Source organism: Aquila chrysaetos, chromosome 6, assembly GCF_900496995.4.
Source record: "Aquila chrysaetos chrysaetos chromosome 6, bAquChr1.4, whole genome shotgun sequence".
Taxonomy (NCBI): Eukaryota; Metazoa; Chordata; class Aves; order Accipitriformes; family Accipitridae; genus Aquila; species Aquila chrysaetos.
In genome coordinates, this window is record NC_044009.1 from 17,916,191 (window position 1) to 17,936,963 (window position 20,773).

Below are 20,773 nucleotides of genomic sequence, written 5' to 3' on the forward strand. Positions count from 1 at the left end.
ATTACGTGCCCCCTTCCTGGCAGTATCATGGCAGAAGGCCACCAGGAATAGAAGAAATATGGCAGACATTAATTCCTTTCACTTCTACAAGAAATTTGTTATCCCTAACTTGCATTTCCCGTGACTGACATAAAAATACATTGATCTACTGTGTTCTGGTGTTTCTAAAACACATTTTAATTGGGGTTGTACGCCTCAGACAGTATCTTCAAAGTCAGAATGTTACATATCTGTACCCTATCACAATAGCCATATTCTTCACTGTAGATTTAACCAAGACCTGTGGAAGTGTCTCTACAAACTTTTTTTTTTCCTCAAAAGATGTTTCTTTGTGGAATGCAGAGGTACTGCCTTGCATTCCCCACTTTCTCAGCTACTGCCTTCTCTTTGTGATTTTTTTTTTCCTCACAACTCTTTGCTTCATCAGACTTTCCTTGAGGCAGAGCTTAATTAAAATAAGCTATGATGCCAGGTGAGGTGCGCACATCCTTAAGTTCTGTACTGCCCCGAGGGGCCTGTTGTTCCCCTCTGCTCGGACACATGAACGTGAGCCCACCTTTGGGGGCTGACAGCGAAACCGCTCGCCGTGGGCCTTCAGCTGAGGGGCACCCACGCTCCCAGTCTGCCCCTTGCCTCGAGGGCAAGGGAAGCTGAACCAGCGCTCGCCCTCCCCGGACCGGCCCCGGGGCAGCGGCACATCCCAAACCCCGCGCTGGGGTCCCGGCGCCTCCCGCCCCTCGGAGGCCTGGGTCTGACTCAGCTGCCGGCCGCTCGCCGGGAGCCAGGTCGGGGCAGCCCCTGCTGGGTGCGAGGCTGCACCCGGCGATGGCGTCACCGAGGGCCACTCTGTGACTTCACGGCTGCGCCTACCCCGAAGTCTGCGGTGCCCGGCGCCTCACGGCAGACCCCGGCGAGGCTAGGTCGCGCGCCGCCGCCGCCCGCCAACGGCCCCAACGGCCAAGCCTCGCGCGCGGCCGCGACGGCGCCCCCTGCCGAGCGCCGCGGGGCGCGCCCCTTCCGCCGCCGCGGGGCGCCGGTGCCGGCGGCGCCGCCTCCCTCTTCCCTTTCTCCTTCCCCTCCCTCCCTGCCTGGCGGCCGGCGGCGGGAGGCAGGGGGAGCCCGGGAGCAGCGGCGGCCCGGCCCAGCGGGCAGCGAGCCCGGCAGGCAGGCAGGCGGGCGGGGTCCCCCGCCCGCCCTCTCGCGCTGACGTCAGGAAACTTTCTCCGCGGCTGAAGCGGGAGCGGGCCGGAGCGGGTGCCGTGTGCCGGCGCGGCGAGGCGAGGCAGCGGGCCGGCCTCCATCCCCTCGCCAGGTACGCGGCGCTCCTCTCTGAGGGGCGGCGCGGAGCCCCGGCCCCCGGGCTGGGGGGGGGCAGCTTGCGCGCGCGTTAGGGTCCTGAGGTGGTAGCGCGGGCTCCTCGCCGCCCCTCCCGCGGACGAGGGCAGCCGGGGTCGGGCGCAGCCGCCCGTTCCCCGCGGGTCCCGAGGTGCGGTCGGCGAGCGGCAGCGGGGAGGGAGGTCCGGGCGCCTGTTGATCGCCGCGGCGGCCGCGCCGCCCCGGGCTTAGCCGCCCAGCCGCTGCCCTTGGCTGGAAACTTCGCAGCCGGCGGAGGCGCGGGGTGGGGGGGAGCGGCGCGAGTAACGGGGCTCGTTCCCCGGCGGCGAGCGGAGCGGGGCAGCCGCGGCCGCCTGTCGGGGCTCGTCCGTTTCGCAGGTCTGACCTGCGGAAGCGGCGTTGCCCGCGGGTGGTTGGCGGGGCGGGCGGTACCTGCCGGCCGCCTCCCTCCCTGCCGGCGCTCTGCAGGCTCGCGGCGCGGTGCGAAAGTTGCGGCGGGCGCAGCTTTGCAGCGGTTTTCTCCTCGAACTTCAAACCCGCAAGGACTTGGGGATTTTAGCCATGCGATATGCTGTGGTTGAGGGTTTTTTGAATTTCAAGTAGCTGAAAATAATCAAATGCCTTTCATTCTGTTGTGTTCTGGTGTTTGGTAGGTTTTTTTCTTTTTTGTTCTTAGCAAGTACAGTAAAGCCATTATCTGAGGCGAGGTTTTGTTTTTCTTCTGAGGGCTTAGCCGTGGCAGCTCGGCGGTGTTGGGAGGCGAGCCGAGCTCGCCGCTGAGCCTGATGAACGCACAATTGTTTTACGAGGGAGGATCTTCCAGTCTTAGACAAACCCAAACCACCAAGTTAATTTTAACTCCGTGGAGCACCCGGGTGTTGGGAGGGTGGAGTACTGGAGTAGTGTGTCACATCGTCATGTGAATAGAAAACTGGAATACGAGCAAGGACTGCAGCCGCTGGCTTGAAGTCGGGAGAGGGAGATTCGGGGAGAAATTCTCAGTTTGAGGGGATCTGAAAGTTGTATGGTAGTTCTCTGGAGGAATATGGAAAAGTATGTTGCTCATGTAATTTCATCATCCTTATCATTTATTGGAAGGCACCAAGGGTCAGTCAAAGGCCCATAAAGGTTAATTGTATTCTTCATACAAAGAACTAGATTTCTGGGGTCTTTTTTGGACTTCAGACAGTCATTACATTTCTAATTTAAATACCATGCAACTCTTACTTCTTAAATTGCCAGTTCCTACAGTTGCATTGCAAGTTTTTAAAAAGTCATCTTTTTGTAGATCTAACTAAACAGATGTTAAAGAAAACCTAATAAGCTGGAAAGCAAGCCATACGTGAAGGTGATTATGAAGGTGCTTTGGATGTGTATAGATAAACATAAAATGTCTTAGCAATATATTTGGTCTACTCAGTATAAATATAAGTATCCATTTTTACATTTTATGTGAATAACTATGAACCTGTCCTTTTAGAAATACCATTCTCTTTTCTGTGATTTTCTTCCCCTGCATGTTGGACTAACTTACAACTTTAGTCATACCTTTCAATTGTTGTAGTGATAAACAATACTTCAGAGCTTCAAACCTTTGCCAGTTAGGATGGTAATCAAAATAAGACAAAATAAATCACCGGAGGGAGAAAAAAAATGCCTTTCTGAAGGTCAAGCTTTTATTTTTATGGCAATTTCAAAATGAGTGGAAAAGTTTGCCTCCAAATAATAGATATGCTTGATCAATTTGTTGTGTAGTAGTATGTTAGGGACAACCTCTGATATTTGGATATTATCCACGTGCACTCAGGGAAAGGATCAACAAAATAGTGGGTAAAAAAGAACAATAATTTCATGATTATTAGCCTTAGTAAGCATTTTATTTTTAAGTGTGTGGACGCGTTAGTGATTATAGGCCTCCTTAAAGGCATATATTTATGTGAAGAGGTTGAATAGAGTGATTTGTGGATTAAAAGCCTAGGAATTACGGCACAGTGTCAAAGGATACAAGGGAGCAGTTCGGTTTGTGTTTTTAACAGAGCTACAGTGGCAGGGATATCGGTGATAAGCAGAAGCAAGTACAGGTCAGGTTGTCTTAGAAGTAAGGATGACAGTCTTAAATGTGATCCACCTAGCATTGGGCCTGTCTTGTGAGTGATGAGTACAGAAATTAAAATGATTTTGATGCCAGAAAAAAAAAAAGGAGAAAATGCTAGATGGCAACAGCGAACTACACTATGATGTTCTGTGTAAAGCATTTTAAATCACAAGGGAAAATACAAAACTGATAGTAGAGGACCAGAAAGGAGGAAGATGTAATTAACAAGAGCGGACAATGAGAGTGGTTATTACACAAACTAATGGTTGGTACTGCCTCCTTAGTCTTTGGTGACAACTTTGTAATCTTTTCAAGGTGTTTTTAGAGTTCAAAGATTGTGCATCTACTGCTCTACAAAATATTCACCTAATGTGACATTTCGGAGTTTCCTTTACAAGCTCATTAAAATAATTTGTTAGTCCCTTGCATGTAGACAAGGTTACATCTCATGGTTCAATAGCGGTGTGTCTGCATGGGTGTGTTCATACAACATTTGTAAATATTACTGGACGCTCTAAAAATTGTGATCAAAAGACTTGTATGAAGAACTTGAGAGGTCAAATACAATAAACTAGCATTTGTATTATGATGATAGAATTAGTTTTTCTCTTGAGATAATTCCTTAAGAGCATATTGCTTGAATATGTCCTAAGAAAATAATTAGAACTACCACATGAAATAATGAAAGGCCAACTTCAGCTTGAATTGGGGGACTAATGTAGCTTGAAAGAGAACAAAAAAATGAACTGCTTTATCCTTGAATTGTTGACATACCTAATATGACTTGTGGCAGGATTCTAATTCTGTCAGTTTTTTCAAGAGAGGGAGCAGAGCACTGAGAGCTGGAAAGTCCACCAGGTTCACTTCACAAAAATCGCGGCACCCTTAGAATTTTCAGTTATTGTCAATGGTGAAGTGCGTGGCAGAGGTTGAGGTTGTGTTTCAAGTAAATCGGCTCTCGAGACAAAAAAATCCCGAATTAATGACTTAATAGAGTTGTTACATAAGAATATGCTAATTGGGCACAAATAAACATTTTCCCCATCCCCTTTTTTGCCTTACTGTAGTCTGATTTTTAAAGCGTCAAGTGCCTTGAGAGAATCAGGTTGTATCCCAGAAAGGAACAAACAGTACTGTCCCTGTTACAACACATAGTGCCTCTGCATAGCTACCCGACGATGTTCTCTTGAGTTCTCTTACCTTCAATATGTAACTTTTCCTATAGATATATTTGTTAATATTCTTGTTCCCAGTGGAAGTCAGTTCCTTCCTAGTATCTCCTACATTCCAGAGATCAGAACCCTGGCTTTTTTCATGCAGTTAGTCTCACTACGCCACTATCAGTTCTTTGCTAAGATGCCCCATGACTTAAATGCTACATCAAACTGTTTTGAGGACTTGCTGTTGTGGAATAGCCAACTATTACCATTTAATACATACCCTTAACCTGGGTTTACACTCATGGCCTGTGGTGGTTAGGGGCAGGAGGAAGGAGGTATTACATTTACTCAATTACTTGTCATTTTGTGGCCTATCCTCAAGGCACCTGCCTGTGACCTAGCAGGAATGGCAGAATGCAGTAGTAGCATTACAGTGAGTTATTGCCCACCCTTTTAGTCATAGATATGCAAGTGTAGACCTGTCTGTGCCATTTCATTTGCCCAGGGGCACTGGAAGAACTCTGGGAATGGCCAGTAGTAGCTCTTAAGTCTTAAAAATGCTTTCTACTGAGGCTGCAGCTCCACCCCATCCAATAAGCAGAAGGTCATCTAAAATGCCTCCACTTGCTGTATGGTTTCAAAACACATTTGTTACACTAAACTGTACATCAAGAGAAGGAAGTGATGTTACCACATAGATTTTATCCAGGATTTCAATAGAGAATTTATCTGGCTGGAAACTCATTGTGAATTCCCAGGAAAGAATTTACACTGTCATTCCTCTTCCCCTCTGCAGTTTAAGCAGATGTTCTTACCACCAAACTAAGAGGGTGCTCTGAATTAAAACATTATCATTTCCTAGGTTGAAATGACTTACTTTTTGGGGGTGTAATAACATATTAGGCAAAGAAAGAAAGAATGTAGAATTTTGTAGCTTAATGAAACAAACATTTCTGTAGAAGAGACGAGACCTGAGTTTCCAACAGCCATATAAGTAGTAAGCTTTCACTGGAGCAAGAAGCAGAACTCAGGCTTCGTAACACCTACAGTTTCACACAGGCTACTTGATAATGTGGCAAAGTAATACCGGAAAGCCCCTTAGATTAACATACTGGATTTCTTTAACTTCTGCAAAATTCTTTTCTATTTTGAAGGGCAGGCATTGAGAAATTCTGTTATTTTAATTCCAGAGTCTGACTTACTCAGCTTATTAGTATATGCTGTATATTCTACTCACTTTGTTAGTACTGCATATATTTTACGTCTAACTCTGATTGAACTGGGTTTTCTCCATTTTCTATCTCACTTGCAGTTATAAAGATGCAGAAACATCTGTGCTGCCAAATGGTTTTCAGTTTATTCTGTCAGCAATATCTGATGAACACCATTGCCTTGCATTAGTTTGCACAAGTGTAACTTGGTAAACAGTTCTCTTAATAACACACTAGTTGGAGCAGAGACTGCAGCTGACTCAATCTTACTTTTTTTAGCTCTTTGAAACTAAGAAGTTGCTAAAATTTGCATTTTTTTGTCACCAGCAAGTAGAACCATAATCTGTGGAAATTCTTTAGACGTTCTGGTTATTCCTGTGCTATTCTCCTGTGTAGAGAGATCTTGACCAGTGCAAGTAAAGAATATTTTCATTTTGAAAAATGTATGACTTTTAAGGCAAATCTGGCATTCAAAAGTGTCTGATGGCTGTTTCTAGCATGCTGTATTGCTTTAGTGGAGCAGGGTATGTGGGTACTCCCGTATTTGGGAATAGATATGGATAGAGGAGCCTAATCTCCAAGGTGCTTTGATCTTCTAATAATCCCTAAAATAACATGAAAACTTTAAAACTGCATTCAAATTCCTACTTACTATTTTTAGAGAAAATGAGATCGGTTTTTGAGGACTGCTGGTTCTCTGAAACTATTCAAGATCTTTCATGTGATTTTTTTCATTCGTTCTGTGCTCTTTCTATGCCCCTAGTTTTAATGGGGGCAATCTTGGACAAAGGCAAAATGCAGTAGTAACACGATGTGGAAAACAGAATCCTGACTAGTACCTGCTGCGACATTTAATAGTCTATTCTATTTTCATTTTTGTCCTTTTAAATGCAGATGTTAGATCTTCAATTCCTTCTAGGCAGGATGGGCCATTAGGAACTTAAACATTGTGCTTAAACTTTCCAAGTGATCTAGGACACTCTTAAGTCTGCGTAGCCCTTAACAGTTTTTTTCCGAGTTCTCAGCAGCCTATGCAAAACCAAACTTTGTTTCCACCAGAAGAAAGGCTGGGATAAAGCTGCTGCTGCAGTGGGGAAAGGTGGCTGGAAGGGAGGTGGTTGCCCATTCCCACCTCAGCCTTGCAGCACTGCTTGTGGCAGGGGGACCACCGGGAGAGCTGGTTTCTTCGCAGCCGCAGTCTGTGCCATCTGGGCTTTGGCAAGTAGCTATCTCGCTAGTGCTGGCGATTTTTGTCTGCTGCCCTGTGTAACTATTGTTTTTCCTATGCATAAAGGTACTCCTAACATTAATCAATATATTTTCTCTTTTGTCAGATTGAGAGCTTTTATTTTGTGTGTGTGTGTGTACATCTTTTAAGGAAGATATCTCTTGAAACAACAGCATTTCTTTCTTAATCTGTTGTGAAATCTTCTGGAAGGTAGAACAGAAGTGAGGTAATGAGCCTAGATAAAGGACTGTGTTCCCAATAAAAAATGATTTTTCCTGCAATCACATCTCAAAATGCTGTTTGGAACAGCAGTCATCTTTGCATGCCAATTACATTAGGAGTTGTTTAAAAAAGTTTGGTGCGTCCTCAAACCTATTTTCTTAACGTTTGTCCAGACCATCTTTCCAAATGCCTTGCTGTGCAGATACGTGCTGTCTCTAATGCTTTCTTCCTACATGCTGTGTTGGCAGCCGTACGCATTCAAAGATCATGAGTCAGGTTCCCTAGCAAAAAAAATCATAAAATAATGAGATTAAAAATAATATAGGCTTTGTCTTTTTTGAACATTTAGCATTGTTTTCCTTCTTTAAAGCTTTTTTTTTTTGCAACTACGTAGATTTGAAGCTTATTTCATATTGAAAACAGGTTTTGTTGTTTGTTGTGTGGGTGTTTTTTTTTTTTTTTTGTTTTAACACAAGCTCAAAATTTCAGGACTTGGATCTTTAAGAAAAAACAGATCTTGTGAGACTTGCCCTAAAATGATGAATGATGGCACCACTGTGTCTGAGCTTCTGCCGATACACGCTTCAGTCTTAAATGAGAGAAATATTAGTCAAAAGGGTTCATTTTCAGCCGTGTTTATATTCAGATATAACAAAGAGGCCTCTGCTGATGATTCTAACTGCTTGTTCATGCGCTGAAGTCAAAGGAGATTCAATGCTAGAGCTGAAAATACTAGCTGATACCATACGTTTTTCTTCTGCTTCCCAGTTGATAAGGTGACAGAACCATCACTTCCAAAGCAGTGGATGGCTGGGGTTCCAGCTAAATGGCGGTTTCATATTGTGGGGTATGGTATGCACAAGTCATACCTATTTTAGAGTAACTGTCATTAAAATAACATGAGGAAACTTGTTAGAACAAAGTAATAAGCAAGTGAGAGGTGAAGTGTACATGGTATAATATGATGCTGAATCTTTACTTGGGACAGAAGATAGTAGCAGGGGCCTATGTAGACAGCAGAAAGTAGTTTGAGAGACTAACCCCCACCATTGTGCCCCTTAATCTATTTCACATGTGTAAGCTTTAAAGCAGAGTGTACTGTGGATTTGTAAACACAAAGGTCTTTAACATCTGAGATTAATACAATCTTCTTCTTGATTCAAGCAGCCTAAAAATTGCATTGCTAATTTTGTAAGTTATATGTTATATTAATATTCAATTTATCCTGTTGTGCAAATAGGCTTAGGATGGAAGAAATACTTTTCCAACAAATTTTGCAGCTGGAGCTGTTACTAATTCTCTTATCTTTCTGTGCCATACAGTAATTGCACTTAATTGTTTGCTTCTGCTGTGTTTTGTGGTGTGAAATGCAGTATGTCAACACTGATAAACTGCAACATTAGTGTGTATAATGCTAATGTTCTTGAAAGAGATAATTTCCAGATTTCACCTAACTGGATGAAACAGCTCATGTGTAAGTACCAATGCAGTGCTTTACACATCTTCTAATGAAAGTTTGTAGTTGTTTTTTTCTCAGTAACAGGCTGGTTTTGTCTTCACACATGTTTTTGTGTGGTGTGTTGTACTGGTAGGCTAAAAGGCAATATACAAATGGGGCTGGGCCAAAGTCCATGGCTGGGAAAGCAGGATGTAAAGTAAGTAACATTCTTCTTAGCCAGTTAAAAACGTTGGGATTGTCATTAAATTGCTTGCTATCCTTACAGTTTAGTGCAACTCTCCAAAGTTGAGTCTACTTTTTTTATAGAAGCATATTAGGGTTTTTTTGGAGACCAAAAGAACTCACCTAGAAGCATTCCAACTTGTAAAAATGATTCTACAACCTCCCCTACCATCCTGTACTGTGATGGGAGCTCTATTTCTGGCTTAGTCCCCACAGGTTTGAAATCATACTTCTTAAGAAACCAGTCAGTCTGGGAGAGGGCACTTGGGAACTTTATAGTTCCCAGCTTCAGTTCTCTCAAAGACTATTGCTTCTGCATTGAAAAATAGCAGAAACTGCAAGCTGTGTTTTAACCTGTCCATACTAACTTGCAATCTCGTAAATTTGTCACAAGTAGTCTGTCATTAACAGCAAGTGTAAACTAGAAGAGCATATGAGCTTTTTATTGTTCTCTTTCAAAATTAAATAACTTCTCCCAGAGGTCTCAGTTTCATTCCCCATGTTTTATGTCTGATGATATTGAATGTAGCTATTAAACTGCTAGACTGATTTTGTATTAGTAATTTTCTCCAATATGAAGAGTAACTCTTGAATCCAAATCATTAGCTGGCATTTCAGCCATGCAGTACTGAATAATGTGCTTGCATTGGTAATATCCACAACTGTCAGTACAGTTATGCTGGCTGTGGCCATCGGCTCTTTTTTACTGGTTTTGACTGGGATGGCATGAGACAGCTGATGGCTACAGACGTAGCAAGTCTGCCAGCATGGAAAATTCACAGAGCAAGCACAGTCTACATAGGTATCGTAGTAATCTGTCAGGAAACTGAAGTGCAGTTGACAGCACTTGATTGTTTCTCTTAGAAAAGTGCTAGTATTTGCTTTGCTTTTGTACCGATTGGCAAAGCAAAAATGATTTTACTGCAGAAGTGACATTGCTGCTGCAAGGAAGGAGGATATCTATATCACAGTAGGCAAGGATAGTATGCTATACTTCTGAGTAGCTACTTTAATGCACAGTGTTCTGTATTATGTATGTTTACTTTGCAGTCTTGCACAAATGCAGCAGGGAATGGCTAGTCATTAGCCAAAGCAGTGGATGTAAAATTGTCACGTTGTTTTGGATTTTCTCTTTTGTTGTTGCGTTTTCTGAGGGGAAGGAGGAGGTGGTGACTACTTAGGAATAATATAATGCCATGGTACCATGCTGCATGTACCTATGCATTTAAAATAGATAATTAAGAAATAAGGCAGTGTATATCATATAGACTATTCTGTATGAGCATTTTGTATTTGATGGCAAGCATAACATGTACACACTAATACACATGCTTCAGCTTGCTCCCAATATAACTGGTGGCCTTCAATCTTTCCTGTCTTCAAGATGTAGAATAATTTGCGCTATGAATTCTAAAACCAGCCTCAGATTCGGAAAAGATTGACATGCTGTAGTGAACAATTTGCAGTGGCTTGAGGTATAAGTTTGTTTGTCCCAAGCTTGAGCCTAATAGGATAAAGGATATCCTAAGAGAAAACATTATTTTGTTGAACTAGAATGCATTTACAAAATGTCTGTCTTTATTTGAATTTTACTCCCATATTAGTCTGTTTTGTTTACTTTTAAATTCCCGGATTTCATAAATAAAGCAGCGATGTAGTATTTACTTTTAGATCTCTAAAGAACGCAATGTAGTCACTAAAACCTGATAAAAATAGATGCAACATCATGTATTTACATATTTTATTCAAAGCCAGATGAAGAAAATGACAGAGAGCTAATACAGATGAGAGATGGTATTGTATGGGGAAAGTGAGTAATTTTGAAGTGCTAAGAGATGAGGCTTTTGATGAAGTGGAACATGTGTAGCTCCTTTTGCTGGCCAAGGTGATCATTTAAGGTGGAGTAGAAAGCTGCTTCCTACGGAGGCTCTCTGACAACAGAGACTTTTTGGGAAGACATTGTGTGTTTCATATGCTCCATGTATCCAGATATCTTGCTGGTTACTGATTCTCTGATACTTTTAAGAATTTCCTCATCTGTGATTCTTGTTGCCTGAACCTTAATTTCTTTCCAAACCCCACTCCTGGAGGGGTCTGGGATACCTCAAACAGAAGTTCAGTATCAGAACAAATAGTCATCATCTAAGCTCTTGACATCCAGAATACAGAACCAGGTCATATTTTGATGACTTAAGGATATTGTACTTTATTATGTAGCATTTTTCTTACCATTCTTGGAGGATATCCTGAGTTTTTATAATTTTACGGCTTATGAAGAATTCCTAAATAAGATTTTCTTCCCCTTCCCATTTTGGAGTTTCGTTTCCTCTGTAGCATTGTTAGGCTTGATTAGGATCTAGGAACTTTTTAAGTAGTGAGTCAGAAAAATAAACAGAAGCTGAGCAAGCAAAAGCTGAGGAATGGAAGAGATTTTTGGTTTAAGTGTAGTTCAAATCCTTTCAGCTCTAAACTAAAGGTGTAGTTTCTCTCCTGTGTGTGTGCACCTTTTCCTTCCTTTTTCCTTGTCCCTTCCTTTCTCTTGCCCTCGCACCCTCAAAAAGATCATTGAGGACAGTTCTGTTATGCCTTCCTTGGACAACTTTGTGGTGTATGCCTAGATGTGCTACTTTAAAAGAGCCTTAAGGGAAAGCTTTCAACTCTAACAAATCTGTTGTTTAAAATATGCAAAACAGTAAATATGCATATAGTCATAAACCCTAATGATTCCACAGCAATCCTTTATGTACTTCCTACTCAGAGAATTATCTATGTTGTGACTCTATGTGCTTTTCAATTTGGGACTTCAAGTTTTTTGACATTGTAACTGAGCAGTGATTAAAACGTATGAAGAAATGGACCATAAAATAGATGTTTAGTGAAAGATAAATAAAAACATACTTAATAAGATTAGTGGAATATACTTGAGATGTGTTATGTTACTGGCATACCCATGACTGCTTAAACACTGAAATAATCTGTTGCAATTTAATCCAAATCAATTCCATTTGCTAGGTCATCTGGAAGTTACTTTTGCTGAATAAAGTTCTTAGTTGCTTAGCCAAATGGCAGGGGGCAAAAATGTCAAACTACTGAAGAAATATGCCTTGACAGTAAAGAACATAATAAAATGCTAAAGATCTCAGTTCTGAAAGTAGTAAGTGGTTGGCTGGAAGTAATTGCTTTGAATATTTTGAATTCATTATGGTGAATTTTGCCAGATGCTGTTGAAGAATATTTGTGTATGGTATTTACTGTGGTGTTTCTTGTGCTTGCTGCAAGGCATGTGTACTCCTGGGCAATTTGATCCTGTTTGTTTATGGTCTAAATACTCCCACCCCTCCCCCAGCAGTATTCAATTGTGTATTACGCTCAGCTGCTTTTTAGAAGACGTGATGCAAATGTAAGTCCTAGGCAGTGTTTGTGTAAGGTAGAATGGAGTGTATTTCTTCTTAGCTAGCAAACTTCTTTCAAATCTTGACATACCTTGACAGACTTCTGAAACTTGTATTTCACTATGTACCTAGGAACATTTTACATGGTAAGATCTTTAAAGAGATGTTGCAGCTCAAAGACATATTTGTAACATGTCTTGAGAAGGCGACTTATTAACTGTACTCTCAGCCTCTTACATGGTGGAGGGGTGAACGGCGTAGAGAGAGCTCTCTGCTATGTCTTATCTTGTCACTTATCTGGAAATGTGTCAATTGTTCGTTTGAGTCTGCCCTGGCACGTGGATATTAGAAAGACCTATAGGTATATGTGGCAAAGTATTGGCTAGTGCAACAGCTGATATGTGAAAAACCGCATTGTGAATGTCTGCAATTACATGGTTACTAGTTCTGTTTTGTTATGGGTGCATGAATTCTGCTCGTGTCTGTGCTTTGATTTCTCAGAGTATGCATGGTTTGGACATTCACACCATAGTTCTGTAAGTTGTTTGAGTCAGCAACGATGCTGCTGAAATGGTGGTTGAAGTCTTTCTCTATCCCTTGCCACACTTTACCTGCCTGATGTGCCTTTCTTTGGGTACTGGCTCAGGTACTTACAATATGGCAGTGGGAACTGGATTGAGTATGACCAAGAATTGGGAAGTGGGCAGAATAGGTCCATTTATATTCGTTCACTCTGACTGTGGAGCAACAGTGTAAGATGCAATAAAGTTGCTTTTTGAAGTAGATAGAAGCTAAGCTGTAAGCCTTGGTTCAACATACACAGTTTTTTTCACTGCTTGCAGTGCAGTTCATCACTGACCTGACCAGAACAGATTCATCGATATAAACATAGTCTCTATCTGGCCTTCATTGATGTAGTTTTATACTCTTAAGGCACAACCACTTTAACAAGTGAGGGTAAACAGTGCTGTATTGTGGAAAAACATTAAGCTTGTTGTTACTATATCCAGTTTATTTAGCTTTGTCATAAATTCAGGTTCCTAGGCATGTGTATTAGGGAGGTTTGCTTTGTTTTCCTGCTGAGCTCTATCAGAAAAAACACAAAAGCTTTTTTTTCTTGGCTCTTACCTTTCTCTAAAAATGGAGAACGCATTGACTTCTGAATACAACAGAAGGCTTATTTTATCCATTAAATAATAATAGAAAAGAAGCAGAAATTGAGAATCTTTTTAGATTTCACGTTTTCTTTGTGTTTTGATTTTTTGTTCTTTTTTTAAATGCAGACTTCCTTGATTGGCCCTGGTAGCCACTTAAAGAAGTGAGGTTGATGGTTTTCTTTTCACATTTTTGTTACTAACATAATATTCTTTTATCACTTAACAGAAAATGTATTGTATATTCAGTGCTCTTTCCGTGGTGAATGACCAAGAATGTCTTAATCTAACCTTTACGGTGGTGTACATTGCATCATGTTAACCATCAAGCTGACTGTCCATTGTGTAGATTGAATTTCATGGCATGTTTCTGTGGCACTCCAATTATAGCTGTAGTTTTAATTTCATTCTCTGTGTGCTTATGCCTGTCCTTCATCAGAACCATTCGGAAGTGTCTGAAGTTAATTTGTAGAATTTTCATCCCAGATTTCATGTGTTTATAAGAGATTAAGAAAGGTTTTTATTTAAGACTACTGTTTCATGGTATTAAATTGGAATCTGATCTCTGTAGAATGGGAGCTAATATTTTTCTTATCACTGTTTAATAGATCAATTGAGGTTGAATATCATTATGTAGACTATTACAATGTAGACTAGATTCATAGGTGTAGATGAGATTAATAGGCTGATAGCTTTTCAGGCCAGAGCAAACAATGTGGTGGTTCTGGCTTCTCCAGTGACTGTTGCGGTGGCTCCCCTGCTCACCCCTAATTAAAATATGTTATTGCTAAAGACACAATTTTGACTTTGAATCTCCGCTATTGTAAGTTTTATCATAATATAGAACAGAACATGCCAGTACTTAACTGCCTTTTGGAGGATCTTTTTACAGTTGATGGTGTTGCTGCTGCTTGAGTAGAGAAGGATTCTGGTGCTGAACAGATTGGTTGAGCTTGAAAATGAAGGCAAACCATTTAAACTGATTTTTTTCAAACTAGTCTCTAGTAAAATTGGGCTACAGCAGAGTAATCCCATTTTTCCTTTTGCGTCTTTTGCTGGCAGTGATTTTGGAACTTGTTGGCCTGCTCCAGTAAAATTTTTACGTGTTTCACAAAATCTGGTGAATGGTTAGAAAAGAGAGATTGACATTAGTGTCCCTGTAGAAGACGTGTAGCTGACTGGAGAATGATGGGGCAGAAACAATGGATTCTTGCTCATCGCCTGAAGTCTGCTGATTTTTAGTGACAGTTTCCTGCAATAAAACCCCTGATAAAAAGGTTTTTTTCTTGCTCTTAAAAATTTATCCATTAAGCGCTGTCACAATGGATGAAACCCTTCTAGCACTTTATTTTGGAGTGGCCTTACAGGTGCACAACATGGTGAAATTTAATGTCGTTCTTTATCATACTCATGCAGTTCAGTCAGTCATCTCTATTATTTATTATTTCTTTTCTATTTTTATCACATTTTATCACATTCAGTTTTCTTGAAACTTTCATTTTAGCCTTCTTCAGTCTGCTTTCTCAGTAGACACAATCTCTTACTCATAGTTAATTGTGCTTTAGCAGAATTGGCATGACACATCCAATATATGTACAGTATGCATGAATTTTTTTTGCTGAAGTTTCTTCAGTGTTCCAGATTTTTGGGGGTGGGGTGTAAAACAAAGAGCTTGCCTATTTTTCTGTGGGAATTCTCAGTTTGCTAGGGATGTCTTCTACTGGCTTGAAGAACTTCTACGCATTCTGTATGCTCTCAGAATTTGCAGTTAATTTTTTTCTTCCAAATTCCTTCAGAAGCCTGGATGGCTTTAAAACTGGATAGTATGTTTGGTTGTGTTCTGTGGGTTGGTTCTGTTTTGGTTTTTGGCTTTTGGTTTTTTTTTTTTTTTTTTTTTTTTTTTTTTTTTTTTAAGGAAAAGCTTATGTTCCCAGTTGGGCTTGTTATTTTTCAGATGTCATTTCAATATTCTTTGTTCAGCAGTGTTCTAAATGACCCTTTTATCTATGTGCACAAGATTCGGACCTGCCAGGTTTTTTTCTTGTATTTACTTTTGTGGTTTTTTAGTGGCTTGGTATGCTTTAGCATGCTCTATAAATTAAAACAAAAACTAATGGAGTTGGAGGTCTTGTGTGTTGTCTCTGCTGTCCTCCCCTGGTAAGCAGCTATATAATAATGTCTGTCTAGAGGCTTTATTACATGAAAGAATTTTAGGATCTTCTGTCTTTTACTGGGAAGCTTCCTAGGGTTGCTTCATCAGCTGTACTTGTTTGATTGGTAGCTTTTTTTAATATATTACTTTTGTTGCTTATTGTTTGCTGCTTATTTTTTTGTTTATGCTTGGAGAGGTGTTTTTTCCTTCCTGCGATTCTTTTGAATTGGATAAAATTTTAAAACATTAAATTTTGTTTTCATGTGTTTTCTTCAGTTGCCTGTTTCAGCTGCTGATTTTTTTTTTTTTTTTTAATATATTCTCCATTATTCCCTTTATACCTCTATTTCTCCACCACATTTTTGTTAACCTTGCAATGCAGGACTTGGGCACTGATTCTCGCAATCCCATTTGCTAAGTTCTACAGCTCAGTATCACTTTAGTGTTTTTCTTCTTGCATTGAAACTGTATGTGTATGTCTTTCTGCATCTCCCAGTTCATTGACAGAAGTTAGTGATAACTTAATTGATGAAAGCAAGAATTCAAAATTTGAAGGAATATCAGCCACATTTGGTCATTATGTCTGATCCCTATCTGTGATTCTTCAAGAGAAAACAAGGAATAGGTGTGACTCATAAACATTGGATTACTTTCATGTATCTCTCTTTTATGGCTTTTTTGATGGAAATGCTACTGCATTGCCATTGCAGGTCTGACTCTGCTATTTTAACCAAGGACGCAATTTCAATCTCCACTGTGTTTCATAAATACTCTTTTCCCATGATCATTCTGTGACTTTCCACATTCCCAGATTTCTAAACTGGTTTTTAAGACCTGATACAGATCGTAGATGATAAAAATAAAAATATACCAAAACCTCTTGGGTTAAATACGATCTGGTGTTCTCCTCTGGATCAAAAGATGAACCCAGTTCAAAATTGTTTTCCCTTCATCTGCTGCATTGCAATGATGTCATGTAACAGGACGTTTTTAATCTCCTGTGATTTTTTTCATAGTTAATATGTCTTACAAAGGAGGCTTTTCCTATTATTGTTCTCTTGTCTTCTGTGATGAGAAATACAAATGTCCTGAAGAAAATGCTATGTATAATTTTAGCTGGCATACACTGCTGATCTAAATAACGAGTAGGACTCTAAGATGGAAGTGTGATAATATCACAAGTTTCAGCAAGCCTTTTTTGGAGATTTATGGTAACTACTAGGGCCAATATGCTTAAAGTATGTTTTTTCCATTTTTCAAGTTCAAAGAGAAAACAACCATTCAAGTAAAAATAAATCTGTGGTGTAGGCTTCTGACATAGCAATAATCCTAGGGTTTTTTTTTGTAGAGTGAATGCAGTATGTTAATTGTGATGTCCTGGACTTTGAAATAATAGTATCATACTACTGGTGTTGCAACTAGCAGTGCAGTGTCCTGCTGCTTTTTCAGTCCTAAAATACACATTGAGTGTGGTGATATCTGTGGAAGGAGAAAACATGGAATTGTAGAGAACTCTGGATTGAAAATGTAAAGAACAGAATGAAAGATCTCCTCATGGTGCAAGAAGGATTTAAAAACAACCCCTAGCTTAAACTGCATTAGTGAAAAAATGAGATGAGGCAAACTGGGAAATCGGTGGCAGAGAAGTAGAGGTTTTTCCTTTAAGATTCATGCACCTGCATCCGTTTAGTCCATAGGTTAAGCTGTTGACAAAACTTGAGTTTATATTTATTGCTTGGAAACAGAAAATATTTGATATCCTATATGGGCAGATGACACAATTTAGTGATTACCATTAATATATACCCAGGGCTTTTTTTACATTCCAGGATTGTCTTTGCTTTAAAAAGACTGACTTGCTGCTTCCTCTGGATAGGATCCAAATCTATGCAGCACCTCCGGGACACTTGCCATGAAGGACTACCATGTTTCACTCCGTTTAGTACAACATCTCCCCACTTTCCCAATGTAATGGCATGTGTTTGTGCTTTATTGGTGTTTCAACTCTAACTCTTTAACTAGCTTAAATGAAGGATTCTAGATATCTTTTATCAGTATGGCTAGCTGGATTGTGTATTACTGTCAAAAACATTTCAATTAAAATGTAGATACTTTTAAAGTTATGCAAAACGTCTATTCTTACTTACATTTCAATATTTCTACTTGATATTGACTTGATCACCTTGATGCTGGCTACTTCTAAAAATTATTTGTTAGTTACGAAAAGTAGTGTGTTTTAGTCACTTAATTTGAACCAGCCCAAAGGAGCCTGATTCCAAAGAACACTAAGAACTCCTCTCACTTAATATTAGACGTGTTAATTTTGGTACAGACCCAAAGTGGCTTGTCATATTCATAAGCTTCAGTAAAAAACATTCAGTTCCCAAAAAGGAGAAGACTTGGTTTTTATAAATCCATAATTTGTAGTCCTATTCTATATAATCCAGGTGTAAGAGAAGTATCTTCCCATGCTAGCTAGGAAGTATGTTATTGTGTATGGTCCACAATAATGAACAGGCTAACATAATTTTTAAGTGGTTGTGATTCATTTAAAGAGTTGCTTTTGTTAAGATACATCTGAGTAGTTTGCAGTTTCATAAAGGTGGATGGCTGTGTGGGGGGTGTATCTTGCAAAGATTTTCATTTGCAAAGTAGCAGAGCCAACATAATTTTGTTTTACTGTCTTTTTTTACTGCTTCTTGAATTGTTTGTTCATAGCCATAGACCTAAGGTTTGTTGGAGAACATATAGTTACACTACACAAAAGATTTTTGCTGAAATTAATATCTTTAAATCGCTGCAAGATTTTTTAATAGTGTATGTGGTGCTTTGTTTTATGTGCCTATTTTTAATTCTATTTGTTGAACCCTGACACTCATTGCAGCAGTATAACATGGATAGCAGAGGTGTAATAGGACTAAAGAAGTAGGAAAAAATAGAAATACATAAAATGACAATTTTTATGATTCTGTTAAGAGTCTTCTAAATTAAGAAAAATGGTACAGTCCTGTGCTTGGGGTTATGAACTTGCTTATGGATCATACACATCGATGAGTGCAGACAAATCTAAGCACAGCAGCTTCTGATTTAAGCAAACCATATGGAAGATAGGTCCATTCCAGAAATACTGCATGTATACCTCTATAGTCATGTTATCATGCTTCAATACACTCTAAGACAATTCCGGAGCAGGAGGGTATTTAACATAAACAGTGGTGGTCATAAACAGTGTGAAGTTTCAGAGGTCACGTGGGTTGGTTAGGGTTCAAAGATTCATGGCATCAGCCCCAAATGGGATGTTGAAAGGCAACCTGTGGAAATCTCTAATTTCCATGTTGAGCCTGTTTATTACTGCCCCTCTGTTTATTCCATTTATATTTCTGTATTTCTTGGTGCGGTGTCTGGCTGTCTCTATATCACTTGTTCCTAGTACGTGAGCGTGGTCAGAATCTTTGTGTAGCTTCTTGACAGGTATTACTGTTAGAGTTGTGCTAGATTTTCTCTTTGGAGTAACTTAGTTATAAGCTGTTCGGAGTAACATGTTGAGAGAGGCCTTTATAGGTTCATTTTCATATTAGCTACTAGGCTGTAATTTTAATGAGGAAAAAAAGAGGTTGTGTGTTAGGCTCAGGAAGGCTGTAGGTTCATGTAAAAACTTCTATCTGTATTACCTGATGCTTGCTTTGGACTCCCTCTGTGTAAGCAGTAGCCTAAGGATTTGAGGTGGCTTCTCTATGGGGTAGTCTTTTTTTTTTTTTTTTAAAGGTCTGTGTACATGTGTAAGTAAACATGCTCCCAGACTCTTTGAATTAAATAGTTGAATTGAACTGAACAGTTTGAACTTGCAGTGTGTGCAAAATGGAAGGAAAAGATCGATTTGGGAGACGGGAGAGCAGAGGTGTGAGGGAGGTCTAGCCATGAGTATTGGTATATTTCAGGTAGTTGGGCTGCGAATTGCAGACAAACACAGCTGTAATATTGTTAAGAATAGATACTTCTACAAAGCACAGATATACTATCCTTCAAATACGTGAAAATGCTAAAGAGTAATTTACTTAAATTATTTACTTTGTAACAGAAAGCAAACAATGTTTTTTGGTTTTTTTAACTACCTCAAATGGAATATTGAAAAAAACACTTGTAATCTGTGCACATTGGCCTCTTGTTTACCTTGGGAAATTGGTCAAATTATCACACTGCACTTCTGTATTTTTAATATTTTTAAAAAGCTGGATAAGAATATGGCTATAAAAACATTGGAATTGGTGTACCTAAAGGGTTAGCTAATACCTACAGTGTGGGAAGGTAGTGACTGGAGTGCCTTAGCAGGAGTAGCAAGCTCTTGAATCAGATCTGTTGCTGATGGAACAGTAATATATGATCGCAGCATTAGTTGTCTCATGCTACGGCTTCTCAAGAATGAATTTTCATCCTCTATCACTTTGCAGCTTTCGGAAACTGTTTTTTCATTGAACTGTATGACTGTTTGTTCTGACTGAATATATACTTGTTATTCTAGAAGCACCTTCCAGTGAATATAGCTGGTCTGCAAAATAGACCGAGACTAGATAATAATTTTAGCTATGAATTCTCTCTACTAGAAGTGGTATGCATATGCACATCAACAATGCAGATGACAGTTACTAAGATTGCCAAACACTTTCCAGTACAGGATGCTACTTTTAACATGACCTTTTACTAAACTCTTTTCTAGTCTGTTACTTGAGTTATATTACTAAAGGAAAAAAAACCAATTCTATTCAGAAAAGTAAAAAAAGTGGAAGTCTGTAAAACTTTAAATTGGTTTGCTTCTCGTTGTAAAATCTTAGAAATGCCTAATCTGAAAACTTATAAGGAATTAGTGACATGTAGTATTGTTTTTCTCTTAGCAATTCTTTATTGGGGATATGCTTTCTACTATTGATTTTAGGAAATTTGCAGAATTCATCTGTATATACCAACATTTTCTTCAGCTTTGTATCTGGAGTAAATATACAGTATAATTTGGAAGGGGCTGCTACAGGTCACCTGTTTGCCCCTCTCTTCCATACCAAAGTGGAGAAACTGGGCCTGTAGTCAAAAAGAGATCAAATGGTTGGACTTGATGATCCTAAAGGTCTTTTCCAACCTAAATGGTTCTATG

The 20,773-nt window shown here is 39.8% G+C and overlaps 1 protein-coding gene across 5 annotated transcripts in view; it reads left to right on the forward strand.

The window, feature by feature from the left end:
- Positions 1 to 1,115: 1,115 nt before the first annotated feature.
- Positions 1,116 to 20,773, forward strand: part of GULP1 (GULP PTB domain containing engulfment adaptor 1) — a 165,505-nt gene continuing 145,847 nt past the window's right edge. For 2 of the 5 annotated variants that reach the window (XM_030018370.2, XM_030018372.2), the window contains exon 1: positions 1,116 to 1,312. The gene's annotated coding sequence lies outside the window, so the exon portion shown is untranslated. The remainder of the gene's footprint in view (positions 1,313 to 20,773) is intronic. The other 3 variants (XM_030018371.2, XM_030018374.2, XM_030018373.2) reach the window with 3 other exon arrangements.